Genomic DNA, 23,777 nt, shown 5'->3' with positions numbered 1-23,777 from the left:
TAAAAATTATGAACTGTGCTTTCTGAGTATTTAAATAAAAAAACCAAGTCCCTGCAGTGCCTTCTTTGTCCAAGACTCTTCTTCTCAGATGTTCCTAAAGGACAGCACACTGCAGGACAGGGGGTCTTTGCAAACGGGAAGGGGACAATAATCCCAGCCCAGCAGCACTGCCAGGGAGCAGCAGTGCTTGGTCTTTGCAGAGCTGCTCTCTTGCCACTTCCACACTGTCCTCCTGAGCCCCTTTCTCGCTGTAAGGCCTGAGTGCTCTCTGAGCACAGTCCTGGGGGGTGGAAGCCCTTGGAGCACAGGCAGGGACAGGCCCTGGGAACTTGTGAAGCAGAGCTGGGCTCCCTTCCAGCATCTCCAGGATGCTGTGGGATCTTCTGAGGCCACTGCATGGACTGGGTCACTTCTTCTGTCACCTTGCTCCAGGGCTGGGACTCTCCTGCAGTGTCACCATGCCACTCCTGCTCTCTCCTTTCCAGGTTCCATTTTCAGATCCAGTCTTCCCCTCCTGTTCCCAGGGACATCCTGTGAGTGCTTCAGAGCTGCCATCCTGGGGCAGCTCCTGCCCAGCGTGGGCAGGCACAAGGTCTCTCCAGCTGCTCCTCTCCCCTCCCCAGTGCCACTGTTTTCTGCAGCCTCCTCATCCTTGCCCAGCACAGCCCTCCTGGCACAGTTGGACACAGCCCTTGTTCTCCCCCCTCCTCAGGCACCTGCCCAACCCCCTCAGCTCCAGCCTGATGGCCACAAACCTTCAGGGCAGGGGGGCACCGGGCAAAATGCTGAGGGAACCTTTCAGCTGCACTCCAATCCAGTTGGAGGGGTTGGCCTCGAGGAAGAAATCCCTTCTCATCCTCCAGAACCACCAGGACAACCTGTGTTGTGTCTTGGGCACTCCTCTGGAAGTGTGGGCTATGGAAAAGGTTTTGGTGTCAGGGATATTGAGAAGGCTGGGCAGTGTCACTGGGAGACCTCTCCCAAACCCTTGGAAAGGCCAGAGCCAGCCCAGAGCTTCCTGGGGCCTTGGCAAAGGCAGACCTGGAACCAGTCTGCAAACAGGGCAGCAAGGAGGGTTGGCAGAGTTCCAGACTGCTCAGGCTCAGCAGGGAAGGGGAGAGGGCAAGTCCTGCTGCAGCCATTGCCAGGCATGGGAAGGACAAGGCAGGGATTGCAGAACCCCTGTGGGAGAGAATAGAAGGGGATGTTTTGTGCCCAGACTTTATCAAGGCCTTTGACATGATCTCCTGTGGTCTCCTTATGGTCAGACTGGTGAGAGCTGGACTGAAGAAGTGGAAGATTTGGTGGTGGGAAGTTGGCTGAAAGAAGAGTGTCAAATAAAATCCATGGTACAAATTCATCTTGGCAGCAACTTTCTGATGAAATCCTTCAGTGACCAGCCCTTGAACACCACTAGAGAACATCTTTATTATCTCTCTGTACAATGGGACAAAATGTATTTTCAAGTCCTTTGTGGATGATGCCAAATTTCAGGGAGCCCCTGAGCAACCTGTCCTGGTTTAAAGACACATTTTGGGGTGGGAACTCTAATAAAATGAACTCACTCCCCTTTTATTCCCCACCAGTACAAGGAGACAAAATACAAGGAGGTATAACTGAAAAAATAAGAGTTTCCTGACAAGAAATATAGCAGCAAAAACAGCAATACCAACAGAACAGTTCAAAGCATCAGCAGAGAGAGAAATTGCCTCCTCTCTCCCCCCTGCCCCAACTCCCTTTTGTAAACAAATAAAAACAGGGATCAACATGTGCCTCCCTTCCCCCTTTTCCCCCTCAATGAACAAAGAACAAAAATTAAACCAGTGGAAAGAGGGGACAAAGTAAACTCTGGGAAACTCTCTGGTCTGAGATCAGTTGTGCTGCCCAAGAACACGCTGACTCCAGAGGTGTCCAAGCGGGGCAGAGCCGGCGACTCCGGTCCGTGCGGCGGCGGGGGGGAGGCAGCGGCTCTGCTTGATCCCATGGAGTTCTGGGGAGGCACAGTGGGCCCTTGGTTCTATGATGTTCTGAGATGTCTCAGGGTTCCTTTTATTCCAAAGAGACCCCACATGTCACAATGGCCCCTTGGTTCCATGAGATTCCACAGTGTCCCTGCATTCCTTTGGTTCCAGGAGGCCCTGCAGTGTCACAGGGCCACTTGATTCCATGACGTTGCAAAGAATCAGAATGGCCCCTTGATTTAAGGCCAACTGCACATGGGGCTGCCTTAGGGGGAGTGTGGGCGCCCAGACAAGGGAGTTGTCACCCCCTGGACTCAGTCCTGGGCTCACCACATCTGGACTGGTCTGTCTGTCTGTGAGGTTCCCTATTCCAAGGAATGAGGAACAACTGGAGAGGGTCTAGGGGAGATCTGACAGGATGGAGCTTTTCTCCATATTGGAAATAGAATGAAATCTCCACAAAGGCTAGCATTAAAAGTTCAGATTGAAGGAGAAGAAGAAGAAATGTCACTCAGTGGGGACCCTTGTGGTGCAAGAGCTCACCCAGAGGGAGTCAGGATCAGCCCATGGATTTGTGTTTCAGGGAACAGCCAGAGCTGGTGCAGAGCCATCAGGGAGGGTCTAGAAATGCTGCTGGGAGGGGGTGGGAAAGCAGGAGGGTGTGTGCAGCCAGCAAGGCCAGAGCAGCAGCAGGGCCAGGGCAGGACAGCCTGCAGGAGAGATGGCCAAGGGCTCTGGCAGGGCTGCAAGGCCCAAAGGCACCCAGGCCTTTGTCCCCTTGCCTCTGGCAGCTGCCTCTGCCACTCAGGCCACCACAAGCCACTTTCCTGGCAGGTTCTGCCCTTGGGTTCTACCTCGCCCCTCCCTCAGCAGCCTGGCAGGGGTTGCCCAGTTTTGGGCCTTTGTTGTTGCTCCCCCTCCCATCCCAGTGCCCCCCAAACAGCCCTGAGCCAGCCGGGAGGGACAGGATCTGCTGGGCCAGGGCCTGGGGCTCAGGCCTTGGCCTTTGTGCTCCACAAAACCAAGGCAGGCTTTGCTCAGCATTGCAGGGGCCTGCCCAGAGCCTTGGTCTGCCTGCACTCCTGGCCTCCAAGGAGCTGCTCCAAGGAGTCCCTGGGGAGGCTTTGGCAGTGCCTGCCCTCAGTGGGGCCCAGCAATGCTTCAAGGCACTTGCAGTTTGGCTTCTGACTTCTTCAGCAGCTGCTTCAATCTTCTCTCAGTACCTCAGGATCATGGGCTGGGCTGCAAACACACTGTGGGGCTCATTAAAATGCATAAATTCCTTTGTGATCTCTTTGTCTTCCTTTAATTGTCTTCAAGGCAATTTCAAAACAAGTCTTCCGAGTTTGTGCTTTTTTTGTTTCAATTCAATGATGAATAATTTTTTAGTTCAGAGGAGAGGTGATAGAGGTGTTCTCCAAGTGATCTTGATGCTGAGTGTCTCCTCAGGAGATCCACACTGACCCTGGATGATCAAGCTTGCTCCTCACCCCCCAACCTCACCAGTTCTGACATGGCCCATCTTGGACTGACAGCTGCTGCAGCTCCAAACACACTGTGGGACCCATTAAAATACTGAAAAATAAATTATTTTAAACACTGAAAAACAAATTATTTCCCTTCCTTTCATTGTCTTCAAGTCTTAAAGTCTTCTACAGCTAATTAGAGTTTTTTGTAGTTTAACTAAGGAGGAAGATTTTAAAGTGGATGTCACAAAATATATATTTTTTTTTTAATGAAAGGGAATGATTTACACAATGCCTTGGGATGCAAAAGAGCTGGGAGAGGAAGCCATGGTTGTGTCTGTGACCCTGTGTGAGCGTGCAGGGAGGACTCAGCCCAGGGGGGTTGTGGTGCAGAGCCAGGGCCCGGGAAGGGATTGAAAACATGCAAGTGCCAGCGAGAGGAGGCTGCTCTGTGCCCTTGGTGGCACCAACAGAGCAGGAAGGTGGCCCAGGACAGTTGTCCCCCCCAGCCTCTCTCCCCAGCCATTGCCAGCACTGGCTGCTCAGCCCAGGGTGAAGGGTGAGTTTTGCTGGGCCCCCTCCATCCCCCTGCTGGGCTCAGGGCCTGTGCCAGGGCCATGGCCAGCCCTGCCCGGCCTCTCTGCTGGCCCAGAGCCCGGCAGAGCCTGGAGCAGGGCTGGCTGTGAGGCCCCACAGGGGACACGGCCTGTCCAGGAGCTTGGAGAGGGGCAGAACAGGAAGGCCCTGGGTGCCCAAGGCCAAGGACTGCCCTGGGCATCCCGTCAGAGGGGCCCTTCCCCACCCTGAGTGCTCCTGTGCTGGGCTGGGCCTGCCCAGGGGGCTGTGGGACCAGCTGGGAGGCAGCGGGGCACAAAGGGGCCACGGAGCCGCTGCCAGGGGGGACAGCAAGGCCAGGGACAGACAAGGGATTGCTGGGCATGGCCTGGGCAGTGCAGGGGGACTGTAGGAAAGGCAAAGTTCCCCTGCAGTTGGGGCTGCAGGAAAAGTCCAGAGCCCAAAGAGCCTCAAGGGCTGTGTTGGACACCAAGGCTGCAGGAGGGAAAGGCAGGGCTGCTGTGCAATGAGGAGGGGGTTTAACTCCAGCAGACACTGATGTGGTGCTCAGGGACTCCATGGCTTCTCTGCCTGAGTCTTTCCTGGAAAGGTCTCTCAGGCCTCTGTGCTCTGGGAAGGGCTTCAGGGAGGAGGAGAGCACGTCTGGGCAGGAACCTGCTGAAATCCCCGAGGGACAAATGGCAGTGTCTGCCCCTGCAGGGGACTCAGCCTGGCCATGGCACAGCTGGAGCTGCCTGGCTGGGAGCAGCCCTGTCAGAAGCTGTGGCTGGGCAGGGAGCTGGGCAGGAGGCAGCCGTGTGCCCTGGCAGCAAGGGAGGCCAGGAGCATCCTGGGCTGTGGCACCAGGACATCAAGGACGGGCATTCTCCAGGTCACTGTGGCTGAGGAAAGCTGAGGAAAGAGCTGGGATGTTTATAAACTGTATCGTGTTTACTTTTTGTTTGTGGGCAATGAAGAGAAATTTTCTGTGGTTCTAAGTCTCACCAGTTCCAGCCCTCCCAAAGAACACCAACCTGAGGAGTTGGGGTTCCCACTCCAGTGGCACTTGGAGCTCCCTCCGTACCCAGAGCACAGAGCTCCCTTGTCCCACAGAGTCCTTGGAAATGGAGGGATTAAGGACACAGGACAGGCTGTGGGGACCAGTTGCAGGGCATGGTCAGGGCTTTGGGGTGGTTGTGAGTCCAGGGCAGGACCCAGCACTTGGCCTTGTTGAACCTCCTCCAAGTGGCCTGGGCCCATGGATCCAGCCTGTGCAGATCCCTCTGCAGAGCCTTCCTGCCCTCCAGCACATCCACACTCCCCCCAGCTTGGTGTGCCCTGGGAACTGCCTGAGGCTGCACTCGATGCCCTTGTGCAGATCCTTGAGAAAGAGATTGAAGTGCCCTGAGCCCAGTGCTGAGCCCTGGGAACACCCCTGGCTGGAACTCCATTGCCCACCACTCCTTGGGCCTGGCCATCCACACAGATGTTTGCCCAGTGAACAGATGCTGCAGAAGGTGTTTGATAAAGGTCCTGTAAGGCCAGAATATTGGGATGAGTGCAGATTTAGCTCTGCACAACACAGAAATTCATTCACTTTCTCTTTTCCTCCCTCTTTGCACAGAAGGAACTTGTGACTTCATTGTGTGACTCACTGTGTGCAAAGGGCAAATATGGACAGAATTCGGGGCAGGGAGTGTTGGGGTTGATCTTGGGATGTGTGCTTGACACAGAAGGTGTTTGCCGTTGGTCTAAGACTATCTAATGCAGAAAGTGGACTTCAGTGGAGGCAATGTGGACTTAATATACAGCATGGGAAGGACTTCTGGGTTTTATTGAGCTGTGCCGTCCTCTAGTTTTGTTTGCTGGCCATAAATGAACATCCCTCTGTGTCTCAGGCAGCTCTTTCTCCAAGCCAAGCAGGTGGGAGTTGGTGCCAAGGAGTTGAAACCTGCAGGTCCAGCCTTGAGTGGAGGGAGCTCAGATTTGCCCAAGGCTGCTTTGAGTGCCAGGGGTTTGATGAGGGAATGGTGGGGTGAAGATAGGAATAAAGTCTGATGGATTGTCAGACAGAGAGGGTCTTGATTTTCTTATCTATTTAGACTGAATTAAGAATTGCCCAGGATCAATATCGACTGGGGATTGCTGATATTAATGTTAAAAAAGGAAAAAAATAAACGGGACATAAAAAAGGAAATGTTTTCTCATTGTTCCTTTAATACAAGATATTCACTTTGAATGCACTTCTGAGAACTGTCTAATTAACCATAACAGAATTGAAGACTTGCAAGTAAATTATTCCCAGGGGCTTGTCTCGTTAAGATGCCATCTCTGAGAAGAGAGTGTGGAGGAATGAGCAGACAAGGAGACCATCCCTGGGGTTGGGGAAGCAGGAACTCAGTCACTGGTTCCAGGTGGCAAATGGACTGTGGGATGTTTCTGGGAGAGCCCCTAAAGGCTGTGCTGGTTTCAGGGGGAGTACAGTTAAATTTCTTCCCCGTGGCCAGTGCAGGGCTGTGTTTTGGCTTTGTGCTGAACACAGGGTTGATAATCACAGAATGACAGAATAGGATGACTTGGAAGGGACCCACAAGGATCATCCAATCCAACCCTTAGCCCTGCACAGGACTATCCCCAAGGGTCACACCATGATCCTGAGAGGATCATCCAAACACTTCTTGAGCTCTGTCAGCCTTGGTGCTGTGCCCACTGCCCTGGGGAGCCTGGTCAGTGCCCAACCATCCTCGTGAGGAAGAATCTTTTTCTAAGATCCAACCCAACCCTGCCCTGACACAACTCCAGGCCATTCCCTCAGTCCTGTCCCTGGTCCCCACAGAGCAGAGCTCAGGGCCTGCCCCTCCTCTGCCCCTCCCCAGGAAGTTGGACCTGCAGTGAGGTCTCCCCTCAGTCTCCTCTTCTCCAGCTGAACACACCAAGTGCCCTCAGTGTCCTCACACGCCTTCCCCCCAAGGCCCTTCCCCCTCTTCCTTGCCCTCCTTTGGACACTCTCCAATGGCTCAATCTCTCCCTTCCATTGTGTCCCCCCAAACTGCCCCAATGGTGCAGGTGAGGCCGCCCCAGGGCAGAGCAGAGCGGGACAATCCCCTCCCTGGCCCGGCCGACCATGCTGGGCCTGATGCCCCCAGGACAGGCTTGGCCCTCCTGGCTGCCAGGGCACTGCTGACTCAGGGCCAACTGGCCACCCACCAGCAACCCCAGGGCCCTTTCCCGGCACTGCTTTCCAGCCTCTCCTTCCCAGTCTGTCCGTCCAGGCGGGGTTGCCCCATCCCAGGGCAGAATCCGGCACTTCCCCCTGGTGAAGTTCTCAGGGCTCCTAAAGAGCCAGGAGGTCACGGGATGTCCCAGGGCTCCTTGGGGACCTCCCAGGGGTCGTCCTGAGGAATCTCCTGGAATCAAGGGTCTATTGGGACATTGCAGGGTTCAATAGAGCCAAAGAGACCATTGTGACACTGTGGAACCTCATGGAATCAGGAGACTGGTGTGACACTGCAGAACCTCAGGCCTGTCTGCTGGAAACTCAACACAGCACAGAGGAGGCAGTTTAGGAGATTCCTGGAGTGTATGGAGGATAATTTCCTGCTCCAGCTGGTAAATGAGCCTACCAGGGGTGGGGCCCCACTAGACCTGCTGTTCACAAACAGAGAGGGGCTGGTGGGAGATGTGGTGGTCGGAGGCCGTCTGGGGCACAGTGACCATGAGAGAATTTTCAATACTCAGGGACACAAAGAGGGCCATCAATAAAACTTCTGCCCTGGACTTCCAGAGGGCAGATTTCAGCCTACTCAAAAGACTGGTTCAGAGGGTACCTTGGGAAAGAGCCCTGGAAAACAAAGGGGTCCAGGAAGGATGGACATGCTTCCAGAAGGAAGTCTTGAATGCACAGGAGCTGTCCCAGTGTGCCGAAAGGCGAGCTGGCAGGGAAGACAGCCAGCCTGGCTGAACAGGGAGATTTTTAAAGGAAATTAGGGGAAAAAAGAGAGCTTACTGATTATGGAAAAAAGGGCTGGCTACTTGTGAAGAGTTTAGGAATATAGTTAGGTCATGTGGAAAGAAAATTAAAGAGACAAAGGCACAATTTGAACTCACTCTAGCCACTTCTGTCAGGGACAACAAGAAGTGCTTCTACAAATACATCAATAGCAAAGGAGGGGCAAGGAAAATCTCCATTCTTTGTTGGACATGGGGGGGAACAGAGTCACCAAAGATGAGGAAAAGGCTGAGGTACTTAACACTTTCTTGGCCTCAGTTTTCAACAGTAAGACAGGTTGTCCTTAGGACAAGTGGCCTCTGGAGCTGGTAGACAGAGACAGGAAGCTGAACAGCCCCCTGTAATCCAGGAGGGAACAGTCAGTGACCTGCTGAGCCACTTGGATCCTCACAAGTCTATGGGAACAGATGGGATCCACCCAAGGGTGATGAGGAGCTGGCAGAAGAGCTCGCCAAGCCACTCTCCATCATTTCCCAACAGCCCTGGCTCACTGGGGAGGGCCCAGATGATTGGAAGTTGGTGAATGTCACGCCCATCCACAAAAAGGGCTGCAAGGAGGACCTGAGAAACTCCAGGCCTGTCAGCCTGAGCTCAGTGCCTGGCAAGGTTCTGGAGCAGATCATCCTAAGAGCAGTCCCACAGCACCTACAGGATGGACAAGGGATCAGACCCAGCCAGCACGGGTTTAGAAGGGGCAGGTCCTGTCTGACCAACCTGATCTCCTTTTATGATCAGGTGACCCACCTGGTGGATGAGGGGAAGGTGTGGATGTGTCTGTCTGGACTTCAGCAAAGCCTTGGACACCGTCTCCCATGGCACACTCCTGGAAAAGGCTTGGCCGGGGCACTTTCTGCTCTCCGTCCTCAGCTCGGGGCCTGGGGCAGGAAGCAAGAAGGACAGGGAGGGGATTTGCCTCCGGCCCACAGGGAAGGCCAAGGACATCCCCCCAACTCCGGCCCCGGCAGGACGGCGGCGGCAGCGGGGTTGTCCTGCAGCCGGGGCCATGCTCGGCTGACAGAGCCAGCACAACACCCGCCCAAAGGGACACTGACTGCCTCCTCACCTGCCTGGGGGGCCAGATTTCTAGAGTGTCCATAGAAACCTCCAAACCATCAAGATTCATCCAAAAAAAACCCTCCAGGAGTTCCCCCTCTCTGGTCTCTCCACTTTGGGGCTTTTACCAGTCCCCCCTGTCCAGGCTGCTGGTGGTCCCACATGTACTGAAGGGTCTCCCTCTCTGCAATCTTCCCCCTCCATCGAGGCTGCCGGGGGTCCCAGGAATCCCGAGGGTCTCCCCTCTCCTTACTTTTCTGTTCCAGAGGTCCCCCCTCTCCAGGCTCACCACTTTTCCAGGCTCTCTGGAGTCTCCCCTATCTTGGCTCCCAGTTTTAGGGTCCCAGATGTCCCCCCTCCTATGTGCTCCCCCTCCAGGCTGCCAGGGCTCCCTGTCTCAGTTTGAGAGAATTTGGAGTTGCAGAGACCTTGGATGGAAGTTTCTTTCCTCTGATTCAATACCCCTGGTTCTCTCCAACACGAAGAGAGAGAGGGACCAAACATGTCCAGATGTAAGTGAAAACAAAAAAGAAAAAACCCTCTTTACCAAGAAGAATGCTAACCAACAAAACTGATAAAACTGGGTTAAGCTAACCAGAAAATTCCCAAGCTCCCTCCCACCCGATCCAAACAGGATGGCAGCCGGCCTCCCCCCACCCACTGAAACCTGGCAGAGTAGTTTGGAGGGTCAGTGCTGGAGTGAGGCTGCAGTGCTGGCACTGGCAGTTGGAGCAGGGCTGCGACTGGAAGGACCCACAGGACACCCCCCAGATCCAGCAATGAGACCTGGTTGCTGCAGCTCTGCTATGCTGGTGGTTGTAGCCCACTGAGGTGGTGGCAGAGGCCTGGGAGGTAAAAGTCCTGTGGAGTGAGGGAAGGAGACCCACAGTCCGCTGAGTAAAGTCTGAGTGTGGTCTTTGATTGGGCCCAGGGCAGGTGGGAACGCCTCTGGTACCTCCCCAGGGCAGGGAGTTCTTCACTGGGTGATTAACACCGAGATCACAGGACATTTCAAGAGTCTTTGACACCTTCTAAGATGTTACAGCTGCCAGTTTTGTCAGCACAGGTGGATCCATTATGGCCACCAAGAAGATGAGTATCTTCAGGCCATGTGTGTGAATTGTCCTGCTGCCTCCCCAGGGGAGTTATCACAGATGAGTCATTGGTGTAAGGACAAAGAGACAACACCTCAGGTGGCAGCTGTGCCCTCAACACCTGGATTGTCTGAGTCATCAGCATTCCAGACTTTTCACACTTGTGGATACATTCTTCTCCCAGGATAATAAAGGACAGCCCTAAGTCCCTCCCCACAGTCTACATTAGTCTGCATATTTGGTGGAAATGGAGGGGAGGGGAGGGGAGGGGAGGAGAAAAAGAAAAGGTGGATACCAGAGCCTTTGTGTAAGCCAGGATGATGAGGCAAAGTGGATTATGTCAACACTACTTCTGTAGGGAACCACATGAACTGTAACAGGACCGTTTTTCTTAAAACAAAACATCTCTTTTCATCACTTCTGCAGCCAAACAAGAAACGATGTTCTCATGAGAACTTCTTGCTGCACTTCTAGATAAAGGCAAGGGTGGCTGCAGCTCCTCTGTCAGCAGGAGCTGAGTTTGTCCTGCAGCCAAGGGGTTTGTGCAGCACAGCACAGGCCTGGGCCTGCCCAGGGGACTGTTCTGTGCAAAGGCTTCACCTGGAGCTGGAAGGGCACTGGCACTTGGGGAGCTGGAATCCCAAACATTATAGCTACCCAGAATTTGAAGGCAAAATAATTGGAACTCAAAGTGCAAATGCTCTGTGGACAACACAAAAAGAAGTATCAGAAATCAGGAAGATTTCACCTCTGAACCGAAGGGCTTTAGATCTGATCTTGGCCTTACAAGAGGAGTCGGTACCATAATAAACAGTAGTCACTGTGTATACATAGATCAGTCTCAGAAAATAGTGACTAATTTGGACAATCTGGGAACAAGTTGGAGTCTTACATGATGTACAAAAGGAGGCATTTCCTGGGGATTTCAGGAGTTATTGGAAAAGATCATTTTGGTGTCCAGACCCTCTCAGTGGGTCAAATGAATTCTAGTGACTGTGATGACAGTGATTGTTGTCTTTTATGAATTTATGTGAATTGTTGTACTAATGTTTGTAACCCAAAATATTATAAGGCTTATAAGTGAGACTTGCTGAAAATTTCAACAAGTCTCAAAGGGGGGAAATGTTGGGAAAATCTTTAACTGCAATAAACAGTGTGTAGTGTGGCTGGTTTTTGGGGGGGGGGGGGCTACAGGGGTGGCTTCTGTCAGAAGCTGCCAGAAGCTTCCCCTGTCTTGTGGAGCCAATGCCAGCCGGCTCCAGGACGGAATTCCTGCTGCTGGCCAAGGCTGGGCCAGTCAGGAGTGACAGCAACACCTCTGGGATAACATATTTAAGAACAGAAGGTGCAGAAGGAATTCCAGCCAGGGAAGAGCAGAGTGAGAACATGGGAACAGCAATGCAGACCCCAAGGGCAGTGCAGAAGGAGGGGCAGGAGGTGCTCCAGGTGCTGGAGCTGAGGCCCTGCAGCCCCTGGGGCAGAGCAGGGTGGGGCAGCTGTGCCCCTGCAGCCCCTGGGGGAGCATCGGGGTGCAGAGACCCCCCTGCAGCCCATGGAGGAGCATCGGGGTGCAGAGACCCCCCTGCAGCCCCTGGAGGCTCCCACGCTGGAGCAGGGGGATGCAGGAAGGAGGCTGTGACCCCGTGGCAGGCCCAGGATGGAGCAGGGTCCTGGCAGGGACCTGCAGCCCGTGGAGAGGGAAGCCCAGGCTGGAGCAGGTTTTTCCCAGGCAGGACTCGTGCCCCCTGTGGGGGGACCCAGGCCGGTACAGCTCATCCGTGAAGGACTGACCCCATGGAGGAGTGACCCACGGGACAGCAGGTTGGGAAGAGCTGCTGCCCGAGGGATGGACTCACGCTGGAGAGGTCCATCGAGGACTGTCTCTCGGCAGAAACAACAACTGACCCTGACCCCCATTCCTGTCCCCCTGCACTGCTGGGGGGAGGAGGGAGAACGTGGAAGGAGGGGTGGGGGGAAGGTGTTTTTAAGACTGTTTTGTTTCTCACTCTTTGGCTCTTATCCTGTCAGTAATAAATTTAGGTAACATCCCCACTTGGAGTCTGTTTTGCCTGTGAAGGTGATCAGGCACTGACTCTCCCAGCTCTTAACTCATGAATCCTCAGCTGTTTTTTTTCTCTCCTCTGTCCAGTTGTACAGGGAGAGTGAGAGTGGCTTTAGTGGGCACCTGGCATCCAGCCAGGGTCAACCCACGACACAGAGTTTAAGTCTTGTGAATTCCTTCAGCTTTACCAAACAGGGCTTAGTCCTGTATCCACCCATAGCTGCGTGCAAGTGGATATCTTAGTCCTGAGACTAAACCATCTGGGCCTGAGCACCACTGATAAGGTGTATCTTGGCCAGACCACAGAGCTGGGAAGCATTCCAGAAGAAGAAACTGGTTTTTTTAGGCTTGTGACCAAACCAGGGTAATTTGAGGGAGGGATATTTCCCAAACGCAGCAGAGCAGCACGATGGCTCCGGCGCTGGCTCTCGGGGCACTCCTGGGGCTCCTGGGGCTCCTGGGGGACCCAGGGGGGACAACGAAGGGTAAGTGGGACCCTCGGAACTGGGACCTCCTGAACTTCCATTCCTGGGAAGTGAACCCCCCTTCCCCAGAACAAGAAACCCCCTGAACCTCCATTCCTGGGAAGAGGACTCTCCTGCACCCCTTCCCTGACGTGGGCACCTCCCTGAACCTCCTTATCCATCCCCGTGACCCCCTGAACCCTCTTCCCTGGGGACTGGAACCCTCCTGGGCCCACATTCTTGGGAAGGGGCGTCCCTGAATGCTCATTCCCAAGCACAGGTACTGCCCTGAACCCCCATTCCTGGGCACGGGGACCCCCCTGTGCCTCCTCCCCCAACATCAGGACCCCCACAAACCCCCTTATCCAGCACCGGCATCCTCTGAATCCCCATTCCCGGAAAGGGGACTCCTCTGCATCCCTTCCCTGGCACAGAGACCTGCCTACATCCCCTTATCCAGCCCAGGAACCCCCCTGGACCCCCATTCCTGGGCATCGGGACCCCCTGAACCCCCATTCTGGGGAAGGAGGCCCCCCTGAACTCCCATTCCTGGGGACCAGGACCCCCCTGAACTTCCATTTCCAGGCACGAGGACCCCTTATCCTGTACCAGGACCCCCCTGAATCCCTACTCCTGGGCAGCAGGATGTCCCTGACACACCTCATCCAGCACTGGGACCACCTGAACACCCATTCCCATACATGGGGAGTCCCCTGCACCCCATACCTGGCTCCAGAACCCTCCTGGACCCCCTTATCATGCACCAATAGCCCCCCACATCCCCTTTTCCCATCATCCCACCTCTTCCAGCCCCTCTTTTCCTTGACCCTGGGACCCCCGAACCCTCATTTCTGCCTTTTCCAGCCCCCAGCCCCTCTTTTTCTCTACTCCGAGGACCTCCAGGACCCACCCCATGACCCCCCCTTTCCCCAGCACTGGGGCCCCTTGGACCCCCCTTTTCTGGGCACAGGGACCCCCTGGAGCCCCCCATCTCACCTCTCCTATCCCTACATCCCTCTTTCCTTGACCCTGGGACCCCCAAGCCCCTTTCTGGCTCTCCCAGCTCTCCCAGTTCCCCCTTTCCTTTACCCGTGAGCCCCCCCAGCCCCCCAGTCTCTCACCTTGGGCCTCCCCAGCCCCCCAAATGTCCGTGTCCCCCCAGTTCTCCACTCCCTTCGTTACGTTCGAGTTGTGGTGTCGGAGCCCGGCCCGGGGCTCCCCCAGTACGTGGGGGTGGGATATGTGGACGGGACCCCCTTTGCGAGCTACAACAGCGAGCGGGGCCGGGTGGAGCCACGGACTCTGTGGATGGCGGCTGGAGCTGAGCCGGGATATTGGGATACGGAGACCTGGATCAGTAAGATGTACCAGCACGAGGAACCCATCCACCTGAAGATGCTGCAGATCCGGTACAACCAGAGTGGGGGTGAGTGGGGGGAGCCAGGGAAAGATCTGTGGGGCTGGGATGTGGATCTGTGGGGCTGGGATGTGGATCTGTGGGCCTGGAGGGGATCTGTGGGACTCCAAGGGACTGGGATAGGATCTGTGGATCTTCATCAGACTATGGGACTCTGTAGGGCTGGAATAGGGCCCTGTGGGGCTGGGACACACTTCCATGGGTCTCTGTGGGTCCGATTCCATCCCCCCAGGTCTCCACACATTGCAGCGGGAAATCAGTTGTGAGCTCCTGTCTGATGGGAGCATCCGCGGATGCTTTCGGCAAGGCTACGACGGGCAGGATTTCATCTCCTTCGAACTGGGATCCAGGAGCTTCGTGGCGGTTGATGGTGCTGCCCAGATCACCAAGAGGCGCTGGGAATCTGACGGATCACAGTGGAGGAGCTGACAAATTACCTGGAGCACACCTGCCCAGAAGTGCTCCAGAAACATGTCTGGTATGGGCAGGAGGCGCTGGAGCGAAAAAGGTGGGGGGCAGAATTCCCATGGGAATGAGGAACTGGGGAATGTGGGATTTGGGAAGACAGAATTTGGGAATGCAGGAATTCCCATGGGAATGAGGAACTGGGGAATGTGGGATTTGGGAAGACAGAATTTGGGAATGCAGGAATTCTCATGGGAATTCTGTTTATGCATGTCACTCTCATCCTATTCCCATGGGAATTCTATGGATGCATCTTAGTGCAGTCCCATTCCCTTGGGAATTCCATGGATAGATCCCACCATTATCCCATTCCAGAGCCCCCCGATGTCCATGTGTCTGGGAAAGAGGAACGCGGGATCCTGACGTTGTCCTGCCACGCGTACGGATTCTACCCCGGGGTCATCGGGATCAACTGGCTGAAGGGGGATGAAATCTGGGATCAGGAGACGGAGTGGGGTGGGATCGTTCCCAACAGCGACGGCACCTTCCACAGCTGGGCCAGGATCGAGGCGCTGCCGGGGGAGCGGGAGCAGTACCGGTGCCGGGTGGAGCACGCCGGAATGCCGGAGCCCGGGATCTTCGCCTGGGGTGAGGCTGGGAACGGGGAATGTGGGAATTGGGAAATGAGGAATTTGGGGATGTGGAGCAGTGGGATGGGGGTTCTAGTTTCCCCTCCCCCTCTTCATCATCCTGCGCTTCCCAGAGCCAGAATCCGGATGGAATTTCATCCTGGTGCTGGTCGCTGTGTCCATCATCGCTGCCATCGTCATCATCATCCTCATCCTCATGAGATTTGGCATCTGGAAGCTCCGATCTGGTAACTCATGGGATGGGGATCGGGAAGGGGCACAGATCCGCCCAGCAGTATTCCAGGGATCCTGTGCCACGGGTCCTGATCCCACTTTATTTCCATAGGGAAGAGGGAGAGGAAGGGATATAACATGGCAACTGGTGAGTTCCAATGGTGGATCCAGCTCTGGATCCCCTCTGTGTGCATCCCATGATGGATCCTGGGGTTCATCCCGGTGTGTGATCCATGATGGAATCTCATGGATCTTCTCTTACTGCAGGAATAGACATGTGAACCAACAGCTTGACTGCAGGTATGGAGTGGGATCAGGGTGGGATTCCAGAGGGGGATTGGGGCAGGGTGAATGGAGTGGGACCAGGGAGGGATTCAGGATCAGGGCAGGATTCCAAATTGCTATCAAGTGGAATTGTGGAGCAGGATCCAGGCTGGATTTTGGAGGAGGATCAGGTGGGATGGATGGAGAGGGATTGGTGTGGGATGGATGGAGCGAGATCAGGTGGAATTCTTGGCCAGCTCCTGCTCTCCATGGGCTCCACAGCTGGGTCCATCCGGCAGGATGGGGACAGGGACAGGGTGCCACCATGACCCACTCTCATCCCAGCAGGAATCACCACCTGAGTGATCCATGGAGCCAGAGCAAAGGAAATCTGGGAGCTACCGGCTGAGCTCATCCCACTGCTCCCACCCACCCCAGCCCTGCCACGTCTCTTCTGAATGGATCATCTTCCCATTTTCCCATGTTTGAAAGCCAGGAATCACAGCTATTTCAATGCTTTCATTTTGGTGTGAAAATATCCTTCCCCCATGTCCAGCAGAGCAAATTCCAGGGGCTCCAGGATGGACTCACCACTGGCCAAGGCCGAGCCCATCAGAGATGGCAGTGACGCCTCAGGGAGAACGTATTGAAGGAGGAAAAAGTCCTTGTGCAGATGGAATTGGGTGCAGAGAAGAGCAGAGTGGGAACAGGGGAGAGGAAGAGCTCTGCAGACCCCCAGGGCAGTGCAGAAGGAGAAGCAGGAGGTGCTCCAGGCACAGGGGCTGAGATTCCCCTGCAGCCCAAGGAGGAGCCCACACCAGAGCAGGGGGATGCCCGAAAAGAAAGATGTGAGCCCGTGGGAAGCCCGTGCTGGAGCAGAATCCCTGCAGCTGCTGCGGCCCCAGAGAGCTCCAAGGGTCTCACTCAGCACTGCTGGTTATGGGGGCCCCCACAGAGGGGGCTTGAGGCACAGGAATTGTCCATCCTGGCCCCAATTCAGGTCTGTGACTTTCTCTGAAAGTTGGAGAACAAAAATAGGATTCCACTTGGATTGTTCTTCAGGCAAGAAAAATAATAAATTTCTGAGGCTGCTCATTAAAGCAGCAGGACCTGGTTAGACAGCACCAGTTCCTGGGAGCAGAGAGTGTTTCTGAGCAGCTCAAGAGCAGCTCAGCCCAGGGCTGTTCATCAAGGCTGAGGCCTAAGGAGCATTTCTCAGATCACAGGGAGGCCTGGGGTGGGTGGGGATGCACCACCACACCTGGAAAGGTGTCGTCCCAAGGACTTGCACAGCTGGGAGGTGTTTTCAGTCCCAGGCCCCCCGGTCACCCCACAAGGTGCTGGACGGCCCTTCAGACCCACCTGAGACCACCCCCTGTCTCTTCAAGAACCTGCAGGAGGGAAAGCAGCTGAGTCTAAACCAGCAAGTGTTCTGTCGAGCTTTAATGTCTCGCAGCTGCTTGCAAGCTTGGTTTGCTTTGTTTGCTAAAATGTATAAATAGTAAAAAGCTCTGCGAGTTGGTGCCTGACTTGTGAAACAGCACCGGGCACCCAACTCTGGAGTAATAACGACTCAATGTGTCTCTCGAGTGTGTCATTATCGGCTTGTCACAGGGGAACGAATGCGATGTTTGCGGCCAAGGCCGAGGCACAAACTCGTTCCGAGCCCGGCGGGGCTCAGCGGGAAGGAGGAGCCCGCGGGCAGCCGCTGAAATAGAGACAAGACAAAAGAAAAATTTAGCCATGTTAGCATGAAGCGTGACTTTGCAGAATTGTAACTGCTCGCAAACAGGTCTCTGCCCAAATTGTGGGCAGTTAAAATGAAGGGGAAGTAAACAAATAAGGGACTGACAGGGAAAGGGGGAAAACAAAGGCTTTTAGCACAAAACATTGCAAAGGAGACGGGGGGGGGAGGGGGGAAAAAGCGCTTGAAATGATGAAGTTTCATGTTCCTACTCTGTAATAATTAAAATAGGGATAGGTAACCGAATGTCTATTTAGATAAGGCAGACTTCGTACCAATTCTCAAAGAGTGTATATGATAGGTAATTTTTGAAACTTACTCCTTCCAAATGTATAAAAGCTGTTGTGTTTCTTTTCTCAGTGGAATGCACGGGGGGGCGAAACCCCTTTGCATTGCCCCGGCCGGAAATAAAGTGTGCTTTTACATATTGTTTAAGGATTTCTTTGAATCGACGCTCCCTCAGCGGTCCCTGGGGAGGGGACACGGGGGGCCGAGCCCGCCAGACCCCGCTCCCCGCGGCGCCTCCCGCCCCCTCCGCCCGCAGCGAGCCCCGAGCCCCGGCAGGACCGAGCGCGGGTCCCACCGCGCCGGGGCCGCCCCCGAGCTCCGCCGCCGCCTCAGCGCCGTCCGGGCGCCGCCGCCGCTGCCCCGGCCCGGCAGAGGGAGGGGGCGGGGACTGCCCGCCCGAGCCGACCAATGAGCGCGCGAGGGCGAGGAGTGACGGGGCAAGCAGCCAATCATGACAGGACTCGAGGTCTGCCGCCGCCATTTTGTCGCGCTGCCCGGGCCGGGGGGCAGGAGTAGGGCATTGCTCGATCGGTGTTGGGGGCACGAGCAGAGCATTGCTCGATCGGTGTTGGGGGCACAAAGACCCGACTGGGGGACATTGATGGGATTGGGAACCGCTCAGATCCGAGCAGGAGGGTGAGAAGTCAAACGAATCCTAATAAAACACCTTCCCCCACCCCTCCCTCCTTCACGGACTTCACTATTCCGTCCCTCCGCTCCGCGGCACAGGGGGATGGGGGTCCTACCGCTGCTTCCCGCTCAGGGAGAGGAGTCCGTGTCTGCTCCGTCCTGTGGGGTAGAGAGGAGTCCGTGTCTGCTCCGTCCTGTGGGGTAGAGTGGAGTCCGTGTCTGCTCCGTCCTGTGGGGTAGAGAGGAGTCCGTGTCTGCTCCGTCCTGTGGGGTAGAGAGGAGTCCGTGTCTGCTCCGTCCTGTGGGGTAGAGTGGAGTCCGTGTCTGCTCCGTCAGGCGTGGGATAGAGTGGAGTCCGTGTCTGCTCCGTCCAGCGTGGGGTACTTGGCACGGGAGACAGTCCCTCGGGAACAGGCTGCTCCACCGTGGGTCCCCACGGGGTCACAAGTCCTGCAGGAGCCCGTTCCGCGTGGGCTCCTCTCTCTGCGGCTCTGCAGGGGCTTCCCACGGGCTCTCGGCCTCCTTTGGGCACCCCCTGCTCCGGCGTGGGCTCCTCCCTGGGCTGCAGGGGGGTCTCTGCTCCATGCTGGACTCATCCACAGGTCACAGGCCCTTCAGCTCAACTTCACACGGAGTTCCAGCCTGTCCAGTGCAGCAGCAATTCCCGAGCCTCCTGCCAGCCCGGCCACATCGCCAGGGCTGTTGTCCAGCATTCCCAGGCACAGCACAGTGAGGTGATCAGAGCTGAGCAGCTCAGCAGCAGCGACAGCAACAAACAGCCACTAAGGAGCACCAGACTCTGACACACAGCCAGGAGCCCCAGACAGCACCAGCAGCTGTAAATTGCAGCACATCCCAATCCCGCCTGTCAGGATCTCCAATGCTCCCAGCCCCACCTTGGACACCAACAAAGGCTGTTTTGGTTTCACCCCATCCAGCCCCAAGCCCCCCCAGCCACTCCTCACTCACCCACCAGCAGGACTGGGGAGAGAACTGGGAGGGGATGAGATAGAGTTTAATAAGGACAAGCAAAAGCTGCACAGATGAGCAAAGCAAAACAGGGAGTTCATCCCCTGCTTCCCATGGGCAGCAGGTGTTCAGCACCTCCAGGAGAACAAGATCCCATCCCATGGAATGGTGACTTGGGAAGACAAACTCCATCACTCCAAATGTCCCCCCTTCCTCCTTCTCTCCCCCACTTTATACACTGAGCATGATGTCACATGGTTTGGAATATCCCTTGGGGCATTTGGGGTCACCTGTCCTGGCTGTGTCCCCTCCCAACCTCCCCCACACCCCCAGCCCCTCCCCAGCGTGTCCATACAAGGGGCAGGAAAGGCCTTGGCTCTGAGTGAGCTCAGCACTAACAAAACCTTCTCTCTGTTCTCAGTCCTGTGTTCAGCACAAACCCAAACACAGTCCCACTCCAGCCTCTGCAAAGAAAATTAACTCCACCCCCCCAAACCAGCACATTCCAGCCCTTATTCCACACCAGTCCCATCATGCCCAGGCCCCACAGGACTCAATACAATTTCAGCCCCCACCACCCCTTTCCCATTCTTTGTGTAACACACAGGTCTTGTTCCCTTAGTCTATGCACCACCCCTGCAAAATGTCCATAAAATGGCCCCAAAATGCCTATTGAATTCCTCCAGTCCATGCCTTTGGGCTCCCCCTGTTCTGGTGGTCCCTCGGGCAGGAGAGGGGCTGTGTGGGGGCAGTTCCTGGGCACCAAAGGCAGCTCAGGTCGGGTCCCTGCTGCCCTGCAACTGCTGCTTGGGAGGCTCTGTAAGAGATTGTTCCATCTCTGACTGGCTTCTTTGTTTTTACATTGACTGGTGTAATGAACAATAAGTAATTGGCCTATTGCCATCAGCTGAGGTAAGTGCCAAACTAAGTTTTTCAGGCTACCAGGAGCCCCCCTGGAGCCCAGTGACTGAACAAAGTGGGGGACATCAACTTTAGCTTTTAGCAGGGCTGCCTTCATCGACCTAGGGGGACATTGTGGAGTGCTTGCTGCAACCCCTGGAGAGTCTCCAACAGAAAGGTGTTACATTTTCCCGCCTTGGCAGAGCCAGCCTGCCTGGTGAATCCGAAAAATCCCGTATAATAAACTGCCCAGAGTCCTTTTGATCTTTGAGCAGCAAAGGTATCTTTGATCTTTGATCTTGCTGACAGCGCTGGCAGCAAGCCAGCTATTGCTGGACAAACCTGCTCAAAGGCTTCACACAAAATCAGCAGTTTTTATACAATTTTTGTATATGATTAAATGCATATTCAAGTGATTACAACATCTATCTATACATATTAATAACAGGTGGAGTATAGGTGGAGCTCTGGCGGGGCTTAGGGCAGTGCTTCTCTTGGCCCTCAATTTTGGTGGTAGATCTGAACTTCCTCCCATGGGTCTGGGGGCTAATTCTCATCTTCCTCCGTTTGACCTCCCTTCTCTTCTGTTGTTCTTGACCCGCTCACTGAAGCTTGGAGAAGGCCTTGGCTCCCAACCTGTTTCTTCTATTCAAATGTCTACCTTATCCTACTACATCTTAATTACCTCTAGGCCTATTTTATGATTCTTTTACCATTCTTTTAAGTTTTGGTCCAGTAGGTAGAACAGAACGAGTACAGATCATACAGATGGTAATAGCTGGTTAGCAGGCCCAAATTTCTCAGTTAACTCTTTTGGGCCTGGCCTCCTGTTTTCACTGGATAGCAGCAGCTTCACCAATCGACACCGTGGAAGGATCTGCCTGGAGCCAAGCTGGCCAGGGAGCACCCACCGGGGGGTATTTAAGGCAGTGCCCAGCGCTGTGGTCCTGTCCAGCCCAGTCGGTGTTGCCCAGGGTCCCGTGCTGGCTGCTGGCCCCGCTCCTCGCTCCGTCCTGCTTTGCCTCTGTCTCGCCTGCCTCCGTCCTGCTCCTGTCCCACCTGCCTGCGTCTCCTGTTTGCCTTGGATCCAGTCTGCTCAACACCTGCTTCTCTCCAGCGGTCCTTCCCTGACTGCCTGAGGCTGACTACACCCGGTTCTCTCACTGGTGGTGGGAACCTTTTTGCACTTTCCTTTTTCTCCTTTTGTAGCCTTTCCTTTTCCTTATCTTTCCTTATCTCTTCCTCTTCTCCCCCCCTCGCTTTTACCGTTTTAACTTATTGTTACAAATAAAGTTAATTGTCTGTTGAGACCATTTGGAGTTTTGTGCCTTAATCTCGCCTTTGAAGTAATCATCTAAAAGAACCTTGTTACAGCCTCTGAACGGTCTGTACCAGGCACTTGGTGTGTTCAGCTGGAGAAGAGGAGACTGAGGGGAGACCTCAGTCCAGTTCCAACTTCCTGGGGAGGGGCAGGGGAGGGACAAGCCCTGAGCTCTGCTCTGGGGGGACCAGGGACAGGACCCCAGGGAATGGCCTGGAGTTGGGTCATGGGAGGTTTAGGTTGGATATTAGAAAGAAGTTGTTCCCCCAGAGGGTGGTTGGGCACTGAACAGGCTCCCCAGGGCAGTGGGCACAGCACCAAGGCTGACAGAGCTCAAGGAGTGTTTGGATGATCCTCTCAGGCCCATGGTGTGAGATGGGGATGGTCACAGGGTCCAAGGGTTGGACTCGGTGATCCTCATGGGTTCCTTCCAGCTCAATCACATTCTGTGATTCTTTGTAACACCCCACCTTTGCCTGCTTTGCTGCTTCTGTTAACCACAAGTTCCTTCCTTTATTGTTTCTTTGCTTGGCAGCTTGGTTACACAGAAATTTTCTATGGCACATTCTGCTGCAACCATTACTAGATCTGTTATGTCTCCAAACCCAGTGTCAGCCCTATGGAGCCAGGCCACCATCCACTGGCCCTCTTGGCCACCTGGCCACACTCTGCCTCCTGTTCAGCTTCCTGTCCATCCCCACTCCCAGCTCCCTTTCTGCCTGACTGCTCTCCAGACACTCTGGCCCCAGCCCAGGGGGCTGACAGGGCTTCTTGTGGCCAAAGGGCAGGACCCGGCCCTTGGCCTGCTTGACCCTCATCCCATTGGAATCAGCCCATGGATCCAGCTTGTCCAGGTCCCTCTGCAGAGCCCTCCTGCCTTCCAGCACATCAACACAACACCCAACTTGGTGTCATCTGCAAATTTGCTGATGATGGACTCAATCCCCTCATCTAAATCATCAGTAAAGATATTAAACAGGACTGGGCCCAACACTGATCCCTGGGGGACACCACTGGTGACCGGATCCCAACTGGATGCAGCACCATTCCCACCATTCTCTGGGCCCGGCCCTCGAGCCAGTTCCTAACCCAGCACAGAGTGCCCCTGGCCAAGCCTTTTCCAGGAGTGTGCCATGGGAGACGGTGTCCAGGGCTTTGCTGAAGTCCAGACAGACACATCCACACCTTCCCCTCATCCACCAGGTGGGTCACCTGATCATAAAAGGAGATCAGGTTGGTCAGACAGGACCTGCCCCTCCTAAACCCGTGCTGGCTGGGTCTGATCCCTTGTCCATCCTGTAGGTGCTGTGGGACTGCACTTAGGATGATCTGCTCCATAAGTTGCCAGGAACTGAGCTCAGGCTGACAGGCCTGGAGTTTCCTGGGTCCTCCTTGCAGCCCTTTTTGTGGATGGGTGTGACATTCCCTAACTTCCAATCATCTGGGCCCTCCCCAGTGAGCCAGGGCTGTTGGGAAATGATGGAGAGCGGCTTGGCGAGCTCTTCTGCCAGTTCCTCATCACCCTTGGGTGGATCCCCTCTGGTCCCATAGACTTGTGAGGATCCAAGTGGCTCAGCAGGTCACTGACTGTTCCCTCCTGGATTACAGGGGGGCTGTTCAGCCTCCTGTCTCTGTCTACCAGCTCCAGAGGCCACTTGTCCTGAGGACAACCTGTCTTACTGTTGAAAACTGAGGCCAAGAAGGTGTTAAGTACCTCAGCCTTTTCCTCATCTTTGGTAATTATGTTCCTCCAAACCCCATGTTCAACAAAGAATGGAGGTTTTCTTTGCCTCTCCTTTTGCTATTGATGTATTTATAAAAGCACTTTTATTATCCCTTACAGAAGTGGCCAGATGGAGTTCAAATTGTGCTTTTGCCTAATTTCTTTTCTGCAGTTTGTTCCATTGTTCTCGTGAGTGAACAGAGGGGTTTGATTTTTCTCTTCTCTTGGGTGGGTTATGCTTTACAGTCCTCCCCTGTCTTTCAGGAGGTTCTCACAGTTCAGTTTTTCAGCTCCTTTCAGTGTGTTCCACAGCATGATCTTCCCAGCCCGTGTGCCTTGCATGGTTTACCGTGTCATGCAGGAGTTCTGCCCACACAGGGACCAGTCTCCTCAGGGCCTGTGGATCTCGTAAAGTTTCATTATGCATTACATCTCTTCTGATTTCATTTTGTCACCCCACTAAATATATTTTCTACATTTTTCTTGCATATTTTCCCACTCCTACCAGTTATCCACTGGCCAACGATCATCAGTGTTAATGTGTGACTGTGCCTCCATAAATATTCTGTTAAGCCTTTTGTCTGTTTCT

The 23,777-nt window shown here is 54.7% G+C and overlaps 2 long non-coding RNA genes and 1 pseudogene across 2 annotated transcripts in view; 2 read left to right on the top strand and 1 right to left on the bottom strand.

Annotated features, from left to right (window-relative positions):
- Positions 1–23,777, top strand: part of LOC135405712 (uncharacterized) — a 958,894-nt gene that overhangs the window by 188,234 nt on the left and 746,883 nt on the right. The window lies entirely within an intron of this gene.
- Positions 12,595–17,190, top strand: LOC135405602 (class I histocompatibility antigen, F10 alpha chain-like; annotated as a pseudogene).
- LOC135405699 (uncharacterized) lies at positions 17,042–17,796 on the bottom strand. Its single transcript, XR_010425958.1, has 2 exons — positions 17,677–17,796; positions 17,042–17,321 (listed from the first exon to the last, which is right to left on the bottom strand). It is a non-coding gene; the product is annotated as an uncharacterized LOC135405699 (long non-coding RNA).

The sequence above is a fragment of the Pseudopipra pipra genome, chromosome W (assembly GCF_036250125.1).
Source record: "Pseudopipra pipra isolate bDixPip1 chromosome W, bDixPip1.hap1, whole genome shotgun sequence".
Lineage (NCBI taxonomy): Eukaryota > Metazoa > Chordata > Aves > Passeriformes > Pipridae > Pseudopipra > Pseudopipra pipra.
Note: the sequence above shows the minus strand (reverse complement) of the source record. Positions and strands in the feature narration are given on the sequence as shown.